General features: G+C 40.8%; 1 protein-coding gene across 2 annotated transcripts in view; it reads right to left on the bottom strand.

Annotated features, from left to right (window-relative positions):
• Positions 1-9,415, bottom strand: part of nrip1b (nuclear receptor interacting protein 1b) — a 69,444-nt gene extending 60,029 nt beyond the window's left edge. For both annotated transcript variants that reach the window (XM_037979202.1, XM_037979203.1), the window contains exon 1: positions 9,092-9,415. The gene's annotated coding sequence lies outside the window, so the exon portion shown is untranslated. The remainder of the gene's footprint in view (positions 1-9,091) is intronic.
• Between the last annotated feature and the right edge of the window lie 1,014 nt (positions 9,416-10,429).

The following is a 10,429-nucleotide window of genomic DNA, read 5'->3' on the forward strand; positions in this document are numbered from 1 at the left end:
ATGTGCTCTAACTCTTCAACCGTTAGACGTAGGAAGGTCAAACCTCACACCATGGCACAGGACTGGTATTGATCCTGACTGAAGGCAATTTGGGACATTTGCTGTAAAAGCCACCTAGTGGACGGTGCAGGAAAGGCGCGAGAGCATAGACTGCGGTCGCCAGAGCTCCCGCGATTGCAAGAGCTCCCGCGGTCGCCATAGGCCGAAGCGGCGCTGAGCTGCGAGGGCCGCCAACGCTGCTTGCAGCTTTAATTTATTTTTTATTTTGAGATGTGAAACCAGTCTCAAAGGGAAAACATAACCAATGGACAATATTTTAGCCATTATTGTAAAACTAGAATTTTGAAGTGCATAAATGAAATGTTCTATGGAGAGATGAGAGTGAGATGAGGTGTCAGGAAGGGATGGTGTAGTCCGGGTCTGTCAAATCCACTGAGATGTGAGGTACAAAAGAAGGGGCACAGAAAAAAAAGAGGTGTAAAAACCATTTCATAATTGGAAGAACTATCATTCCTAGAAGGAATGTATATTGTCCATTGCCTTTCATGCTTTTGAAAAAAATCATCTTGTGATGGCTCATGAGTTATTTTGCTAACAGACAGACACAAACACGGGCCCACACAGACAAAAACAAATAATTAAATCTTCTCATGCCAAGCCTTTTGATCAGCTCTAACTTTTGTCCAGTTAAGTTGAGAGAAATATTTAAATCCCAATATGACGTTTTCATCATGACTGCTGTGGTGTAAACCTCTGTCCAATAAAAGCGATGCCTCTGACTGCTGTCATTAGCAGAGTGTTCAGTGTGTAAACAGTAAAATGATTTGGCTGAATGGATGCTCTACATGAGTATTATTGAGCCCAGACAATTAGAGAAATGAACCGATGGCCTGAAGGTCTCCTGTCTGAAGCCCCGTTGGGCTGACAAAGTTCTGAACAGTAAGTAGATGAGAAAGTCTTTTCTGATGCTCAACACCCTGTCAGTGCCCTTGAACAGCATTCAGTAACTAACTACAGGAGAGCTGGGCTTCTCCCAGGTCTGTAATAAATCAAGATCTCTGCAGTAAATGCAGAACTCTTATCCCACTACATTCAACATTAGTCCTCTCTCTTCCAGAGGATCTCAGCCATCGATTCAACTCCAAGCATGCTTGGAAAGGAATGCATATCACCTGCCGCCTTTCTTGCCAGAGTTTTAGACTAAAATCATCTTATGATGAGAAATGACAGAGTTATAGTCGTTTTAGTCAAACCTTGTTAATGATGTTATGCGCAATCTCATGCAATGTTGTGAGATCCTGTGACATCTGTTAGTGCTCAGAGAATGTGCTGAGGATGATTCTCAGCTACTTCCAAACTAGATTTTAGCTCAACATCTGTAAAACTGACTGAGTCAAATCCATTTTGGTGTTGGCTAAGGTCGACAAGTTTTGGCAGTCTTCTTAAATTGGGCTGACTTCAAAAAGTAATCAGTTGTACATGAACATTCAATGATTGCTGTATGAAAGTTTAATTAAAGTCTGTCCAGTGGTTCATGACATATTTTGATAACAGACAGACAGTTGATTCCAACAGTTGGTGGCAGTGCTTTAAAAACAGATCATGCATGATCATTTAGTGCTTGGAGTATGTGCTGGTCATGACACTTGACCTCGACTACAGGAGATTTCAGCTTTATATCTGTAAAATTGGCTAAGTTCCAGCAGCTTTTGTGTTTCTTAAACTAAATTGGCTGTGGCGGCCATCTTAAATTGGATTACCTTCAAACATTAATCAGTTGTCGACATACAGTCAATGATTAGAGAGAGTTCCATTAAAATTCTTCAACTGATTCATGCAATATTTTTGCTAATTGTCAGACTTACACACACACACACACAGATATGGGCAAAAACATTATTGCCCTTTTGCCTTTGGTAGTGAGTGATAAACAAACAAGATGCCACTCTTGATTCTGTCTGACTGCTTTTTGTGTTGTGACAGATTTCCACAGCTACAGAAGTTACAGAGGCCGGTACTCGACTATCACAAGCCTCATCCTGTAAATAAAGAAATGAGTCCACTTCACAGTTTATAGGGAGATTGAAAAATGACTGCTTTTGTTTCACCAGCACACCTGCATGACTACAATCCCATGTGCACAAGTCAAAACGTGCCACTTTCATACAGTAACGGTAGTGCAGTTTTTATTTGATGGCAGATAAGATTTGGTGCCATGAAAGCCAGCCAGTGGACAAGAGGGACAAGTACAGAGTCCAGTCTTGTGACTGTACAGGAGCCTTGACATGATTTGCATTGAGCCATTTGAATGTTCTCTGGTTCTGTTGCAGGCTACTTACGACACATCGCCCAATGCAGCTCTGCTGACGAAAGCAGATAGCTCAGTCAAATCAAGCCTACCCAACACAGAAGACCCTCAAAGCTACAAGACACACCCCATTTATTAAATACATAAAGAGAGTATTTCGTATTTTCTATGAAAACGCAGTGTGAATACTGAGCGCTGAATGACTGATGACATTTGTTGCAGGAGATGAAACTGAGCTGTAAGAAGGGAAAACAAGCAGAACAGAATTAAAAGGAGCTAAACAACAGCTAAAAACAAAAACAAACTAAACTGTCACTGTAAGCTAAGAATTAGCTAAACTGTAGCTACAGCTAAACTTAGCAAAACTGTCACTGAAAGCCAAGTTAGCAAAACAGTAGCTAAAAAATAAAAAGGTCCATTAAAAGTGCCAGTATTCTGATGTAGATTTTAAATAACAAGGAATTAAAGAGATCTCAGTGTTTTTCTATGGGGAAAAGTAAATAAAGTTAAATAACTCAAAAAGTGTAAAAGATATAAATACTAAAAGCTATAGCATACTATTCCCAATTGAGTGAAACATTTTGATATGTAAAAATAATAACAGTAGATATTAGGGTTTCCTCCAGTGTATTATAAGCCTGGCGGGCCGCCAGGCTTTCCCTCTCCCGCTGCCAGGCTAAGCTCCGCTTGTTTATTATAAATACGTCATTTTTTATAAACTTTTTTTTTTTCTTGCGCATCAACTTGACGCGTTGATCACCAACAGTGACACAATCGCGCTGTCCCCGCCCCTGCGCGAAGGCCCCGCGCCGTGTCGCGTAGCGGTCATGCATCTCCCAATTTTGGTAACTTTGCACGGGCCGCACTATTTTAAAAATGGACGATTTCATTGCTCTAGAGAAGCTGGTTCACCTGTATCAGCATTTATATGACCCCTCTATGAGAGACCACAAAGTTTGGTTCAAAACTCATGGAAGGAGATTACTGCTGCAATAAAAAGGAGTGTTTATAGTCCACAATGGTTAGTTGAGACGAATTTCAGAGGGTGGCTTTACAAGACTGAAAACGGTAAGGAGGGTTTCCCCCAGAAAAGACACTAAGCCCGGTGGTAGGTAGCCGTTCGCCGGCCGACTGCGATTTAGTAAAAAAAATGATTAAAGTTGACAGAAAGTTGAAAATATGGCTATTTAACATTTGATATTTTAAGATATTTGTGCCAAATATTTACACAACTACAGTTTTACAAAAAGGCACTTTTTTTAAAACAAAAATACTGTTAAAATAAATACTAATTGATTGCACCTAATTTAAATTCTAATTTAAGTCACATTTACAGATAAATTAAATTAACATAAATGAAAAAGTGCAAACAAGGCACCAACACGCATCTCACGTCAAGGCCAATGAATAACAACAGAGAACTGAAAAACAGAGAGATTCTGTACTGTACTGTGCATATCTAATGCTGAATATAATAGCATCATTTTACTGTTAAACAAAGATAATATTTTCACTAAGCACAAAACATGCTTACCATATTCAGTCTTGTAAAGCCATCTGCTGACTTTCGGCTCAACTACCCCTTTTTGGTTAAACCTGCTCGTTCGATGTTTATTGACCTCCACTGTTGACCCAGTGGAGGTGGTGGCAGACAGGAGAATGAGGATGAAGCTTCAGCGTATGCTGGAGTACCTGTCCCACCTCATGCACCACTCTCTGACAGAACTGAGCACCTCCTTTAGTGCCCGGCTGTGGCACCCTAAGTGTGTGAAGGAAAGATACCGCAGGTCTTTCCTTCCGGCCGCCGTCAGACTGTACAACACCTGCTGCTCTCAGTAGTTCACTACTCTCTACTATAGGCAATAAACCCGTTTGCTTTACTTACTTATCACTGGTATGGTGTTCAACTGTGAGCAACATCAAAATTCACCACGTATAACATAACTTGCCTATCAGATACTATGTGCAATTATTTATTTACTTTAGTCTATGTGTAACATCATTTATCTGCTTACCCTAACATATACAATCGGAATTTACTTATTTTTTTACTGTACTGTTTCAGTATTTTTTATATTCACTTGTATTTTTTGTATATTGGTTCTGTTCTGTCCTCTGTGCTGCTGTAACAATGCAAATTTCCCCGCTGCGGGATTAATAAAGGAATATCTTATCTTATCACTGTGGCTCTGACAACATGCTAACTCCAGCGGTAGATGAAGGTGGCTCGGCCTCAGGGCTCATTAGAGTCACGCAGGGCTCCGCGAACAACGCGCGGACCTGAGTGCATGGTGGGGGCGTTTATACTTGGCGCTTACATCGGTGCAGTATTCTCCAAAAAGACGGAGGGCAGTACGCTACGTAACCAGTGGAAATACGGTAAAAAAGAGAACAGATGGTTGAATGGAGAGTGGCGCGCTCGGTCCACACAAAGTTATAAAAGGTGCATGGCGCGACACAGCGCCGGACCTTCGCACAGGGGCGGGGACAGAGTGATTGCGTCACTGTTGGTGCACGCACCCTTGCACGGTGAGATAGATAAAGGTAGCGGTTTTGGGGGAGCGGGTGGAAAAAAAACGTGTTTAAAAAATGACGTATTTATACTAAACAAGCGGAGCTTAGCCTGGGGGCAGGGTCACCAAAGGCGCCAGGCTTATAATATGCTGAGAGAAACCCTGACGGTAAGCATGTTTTGCACTAACTGAAAATATTAATACGACTCGTGCTAATTTATCCTTGTTTAACAGCAAAATTATGCTATTAAATTCAGCATTAGATATGTTTTGTTTCATGTAGTGATCCAACATGCAGCCTGTGCCACAAAAAGCACAGTACAGTAGAGCATCTCTCTATTTTTCAGAGTTCTCTGTTGTTTTTTATTGGCCTTGACGTGAGACGTGTTGGTGCCTTGTTCGCACTTTTTCATTTATGTTCATTTAATTTATTTGTAAATGTGACTTAAATTAGGATTTAAATTAGGTGCAATCAATTAGTATTTATTTTAATTGCATTTTTGAAAAAAAAAAAAAAAAAAGTATTTCAAAAGTGCCTTTTTGTAAAATTGTAGTTGTGTAAATATTTGACACAAACATCTTACAATATTACATAATAAATAGCCATATTTTCAACTTTCCTGTCAACTTTAAGCCGGCCGCTTATCCACTTTTATGGGGGAAACCCTGTATATGGAAGTAATATGACTGTAAAAAGGTACAAAAGAAACCAAAACAGGAAAACAACAGTGTGTGAATGCTGACTCAGTGTTCACACTGGTATAAACCAAACTTTTCAAGTGGGACTTTAAATCTGTGTTGTGTCTGTGTAAAGGCTTTAGTAATCTGTGGCAGCAGAGGACAGGCTGAACTACCTTGAACACCTCGTGTGATTTCAGGTCAAATAATTAAGCAGTTTAAATTATCAACAAAAAAGACAGACCTCCAGACACAGACAGAACTTAAAGGTTTTTTTTTTCTCATTATCTAAGACAGTTATTTTCAGTTCCAGTGGTTCTGCGTGAGGCAGCACATCAACCAAGTGTTTTGCTTAAATGTCATGTTACAACACCCAGACAGGTCAGCAGACTTTGTCATTTGCCCTTTTAAAAGCTTAACTGAAGACGTACTCTGCCCTCGTTCTTGTAACTCGCAGGACAACTTCAGCCCCCAACCTTTTGCCTCCACAACCAGGCTCAAAGTCCAACAGAGCAACAGGATGTCGGAATAAAAGGCAACACCTACACAGAGGCTGTTTCAGAAGCCTCCAGATCAACTTCAAGCCTTTCATATTTTAAATCCATCAACATACTCTACATCTGACCGGAAGATGCAGCAGTGTGAAAGGATCAGACACACACTGTCTGCTCCATTGCATATTTATCACCTGCTGTCGAAGGCAGAGGTAGAGTGATAATGTTTTTGCTTGTCTGTGTGTTTGTCCGTACAATTAACAAAATTTCTCACGAACCACCGGGCCATTTAAATGAAACTCTCGAAAAGTAATCACTGGGTGCATATCTGCAACTGATAACAATTTGGGAACAACCCAATTCAAGATGGCTGCCACAGCCAACTGACCTTAGGAAACACAAAAATGGCTCTAACTCCGTGAATTTTATAGACACTGAGCTAAAAGTTGACGTAGTAGTAGCTAAGCATGATCCCCAAGACAGAGCTCTATACATCATATGACATCGTTGCTTAAAAGTTTGGCACTAAGTGTCGGACTTAACTCTGTCTGTAAGCAAAATAGCTCATGAGCCACTGAATGGAAATCATGAAACTCTCACGAACTCAATGAGTCATCTTCAGGCGTACATCTACAACTGTCAACCCATTTTCACAGATACTGAGCTAAAATGTGATGTGGTAACATTCACATCACATACAGATCAAACGTTATTTTTATGGTTTGATCAAAATGGCTATAACTCTGATGAACTACGATATAGGAATGCTACGACTTGGATGTTTCGTTAGTTTCAAAACATGAGGCTATTATCAGGAAGAGTTGAGGTAGCAAGGTAAAACAAAATGACTACTATAGCTAGGTCATGAATCCACATCAGGACTGTTTGTGATACACCAGAGTAGTGCTGGGCGATATAACGATACACATCGTGGGGGCGATAGAAAAATGTCTATCGTGATATATTTTCTTCTATCGTCTCTATCGTTTCTATCATAATTGTATCAATGATTCATGTAAATATTTCATAACGTAGGCTACGATGAATGTATTAGTGTTGTCACTTTGCATACATTCAGTTTATATAAGTGATAAATAATAAGAAAAAATAACTATTTTGCGAAGAACCTCCGTTTTGCGACATGGCGCTGCTTTATGTGTGGGTTTGCGACATGCTTTACGGCAGCGGCTTTCTGTGCGGCCCAGCGGCACAATATATTCTGTGACCCACCGTATATTGTGTCTGCATTTAAGTCATAAGTGCTGAAAGATGGAGACGCATGAAGTATCAAACTCGGGGTCGCATTAAGTAGAGACAGCTAGCAGGCAGCCCAAGAAGAAAGACTTTTACCATAACGAGGGGGGACGTCTGTGATTTGGTTCAAGAAGTCCGACACGGAGCAGAAAAAGGTGATATGCTAACTCTGCTAATGCTAACTCTGCTATTAGACTGTTTTCTCATCTGACGCCAACACAACAAACCTCTTCTATCACTTAAAGAAGAACCATGAAAAAGAATATTTAACAATCCAAAAAGTGCAAGGTCAAACAAGTTGTAAAAGAGCCGGGGAAAGTTGCGAAAAGGAAAACTATAGCCGGCCGAAGATAATAGAGTCTGTTGTCATTTGATACTGTTACGTCTAACAGGTACATATATATTGCTGCACTAAAATGCAGCAAATCTCATTTGTGAAAGTTCAGTTAAATGTCACTTAGAAATAAAGCTTGAAAAAGGTAAGAAATTAGATTATTTTTTCATATTTTTCAGAGAATAACTGACAACGTACGTAATTGGGGTATATCGTGATATATATCGTTATCGTGATATAAAATTATCCATATATAGGATTTTTTCTATATCACCCAGCACTACACCAGAGAAAGGATTTTTACCTTGACTGAGTCGTAGCTTTGTTGGAACAACTATATATATTTTTTTCCAACATTCTTCCCCAACCTCTGGCACAGTGTTTGGTGCACAGGGTCAGTGTTTTATTAGCTTCTGCCTCTCTGTATCTTAGACATGTTTAAGATTCATTTATAGGGGTCAAATAAATACAACTTAGTGCACAAATTAAAGGCCTAGCAAGATGTGTTGGGAATAACTGTCAGCTACTACCATATACTACATACTACATTTTATCTCAGTAACTGTAAAATTGACTGAGTTACAGCCATTTTTGTGTTTTTAAGGTCAGATGGCTGTGGCAGCCATCTTGAATTGGGTTGCCTCCAAAAGTTAAATCAGCTGTAGCCGTGCACCCAATGATTACTTTCTGCGAGTTTCATTCATATTCGTCCAGTGTTTCATGACATATTTTATCAAACATGCATACACAAACACACACACACACCAATATAATCACCCTTTCTCCTTCGAGGGCGGGCGACAACAAACAAGTGCAGACCTCCCCGTGTGTGTGCTCATCTACGACAGAGCTCATCTGCCTCCTAAATAAAGCCTCGCTGATCAATAAAACATTTTAAAGGGACAGGACTGGACAAAATGTAATTTATTTAAAGACAAGTGCAACTGTCTTCCCAATTGGTGGTGCTAAAACTACAAGAGGCTGCGCAGTCAGCTGGTATGTGGTGATACACATTAACTGGTCTCATGTTATATGACGCTTCCGGTGACATGATAAGCCCTCAGTATCATTTTAATGGAAAGGGCGACATTAGCATACATAGCCCCGCTGCTAGCTTCATACACGCCGACGGTGAGCTAAAACACCGCGTGCATTTTGAGCCGTTCAACGCTACTACCATTACAAATGTCTTTTAATATGGTTATCTTACTGATCGCAGGTACCCGGGGAGGACAGGTAGCGGTGACCGTTACCACCCGGTTTATCCGCCGTTTCTCCTTTCATCAGCGTCGTTAACGCTGCTGTCCATCCGAGCTCGTGCCTGTTTCAGCGACACATAAACAGCCGTCCCCATACGCGACAAAACACCTCATCAGCGGGCGGAAAGCTCGACAAAAACCTATGGTTTTTTCTGTTTGTTTGCTCCTTTTTTTCGACAACCAGCGGTGGTCGTATTAATTACCCCGATGTGGCAGTCAAGTGTGTTCATGTACATCCCAGAAAACCCTACCTGCGTCGTCCACCACGGGCAGCCGGAGAGGCGCAGCGGTATTATTCGACAGGAGGAGGCAAATCCAGTGAATGCGGCCGCGACACTTGGGCAGGAGGCAGAAATGGCGAGGCGAGCTTGAGGGGGAAAGTCCAAAGTGGCCTCGTTTTTTTTTCTTTCTTTTTTTGTTTGTTTTTAAATAAACAAAATTAAACTGAGACTGTGCTCGAGCTGGGGTGCGTTCACAGTCTGTGTTTATTCTCGGTGTGAAGAAGTGAGTGGAGACTGGCTCACTCCACCTCCTCCTCCACCACCCCCTCCTGACACCACCCTTAAAGGAGCAAACCTCCGCTCTGCTGCTGCCCACACACTCCCACCGCCACCAGCCAGGAGCAGGAAGGAAGGGTTTCAGACTGAGCCCGTATGTTGTCATACTGGGCTGAACTCTGAGAGCCATGAAATCTGCCCCTATAATTTTTCCAGGGTGACCTTATTTATAGGGCGACCTTATTAAAAACTCAAAAAATGGCTACAACCCAGTCGATTTTACACGAATTGACCTAAAATTCGGCGTGGTAGTAGCTGAGACTGATCCACACCACATGCTCTGAGCGCTAGCAGAGTGCACAAGAACTTTGTTTAAAATCGTATTATCTATTTGGAGTCAACCCTGTCTGTCTGTTAGCAAAATATCTCATGAAACACTGGAAGGATGGACAGGTAATTTTTAGGAAATGATCGCTGGATGTACGTTTACAACTTATTCACATTTGGAGCCAATCCAGTTGAAGATGGCCACCACAACTAAACTACCGTACAGAATGCTAAAATGGCTATAATTCCATTTTACAGAAAATGTGCTAACATTTGGTGTGGTTGTAGCTGAGAGTCAGTCACAACATACATTTAGGTGATGCCTATTGCATGAGACCTTTGTTTAAAACCTTAGCATCAACTGTTGGAGTCAACCTTGTAGGACTGTTAGCAAAATATCTCATAAGGCCCTGAACAGATTTCAATAAGGTTTTCAGAGAGAAAACAGTGGTTGCACATCTACAACTGATTAACTTCTGGAGTCAGTCCGATTTAAGATGGCCACAGCTAATCACCTCAGTCAGTTTTACAGTTACTGAAATAAAGTTTGTTGTGGTAGTTGTAACCTCTGACTCAGTAAATAATTTAAAATAACTCAAAAGTTATAGACCAGTTGCTAGGTTCGGCAGGATTACAATAGAAACTAATGTAAATGCAAAATGAATTGACTGGAGGCAGAAATGAGCAAAAATTCTTATTATTATGTAGAAAAAAATAATATAGAATAACAAGTCAACAACACAGTTCAACCAAAACAATAACCAC

This window comes from Kryptolebias marmoratus, linkage group LG13, assembly GCF_001649575.2.
Source record: "Kryptolebias marmoratus isolate JLee-2015 linkage group LG13, ASM164957v2, whole genome shotgun sequence".
Classification (NCBI taxonomy): Eukaryota; Metazoa; Chordata; class Actinopteri; order Cyprinodontiformes; family Rivulidae; genus Kryptolebias; species Kryptolebias marmoratus.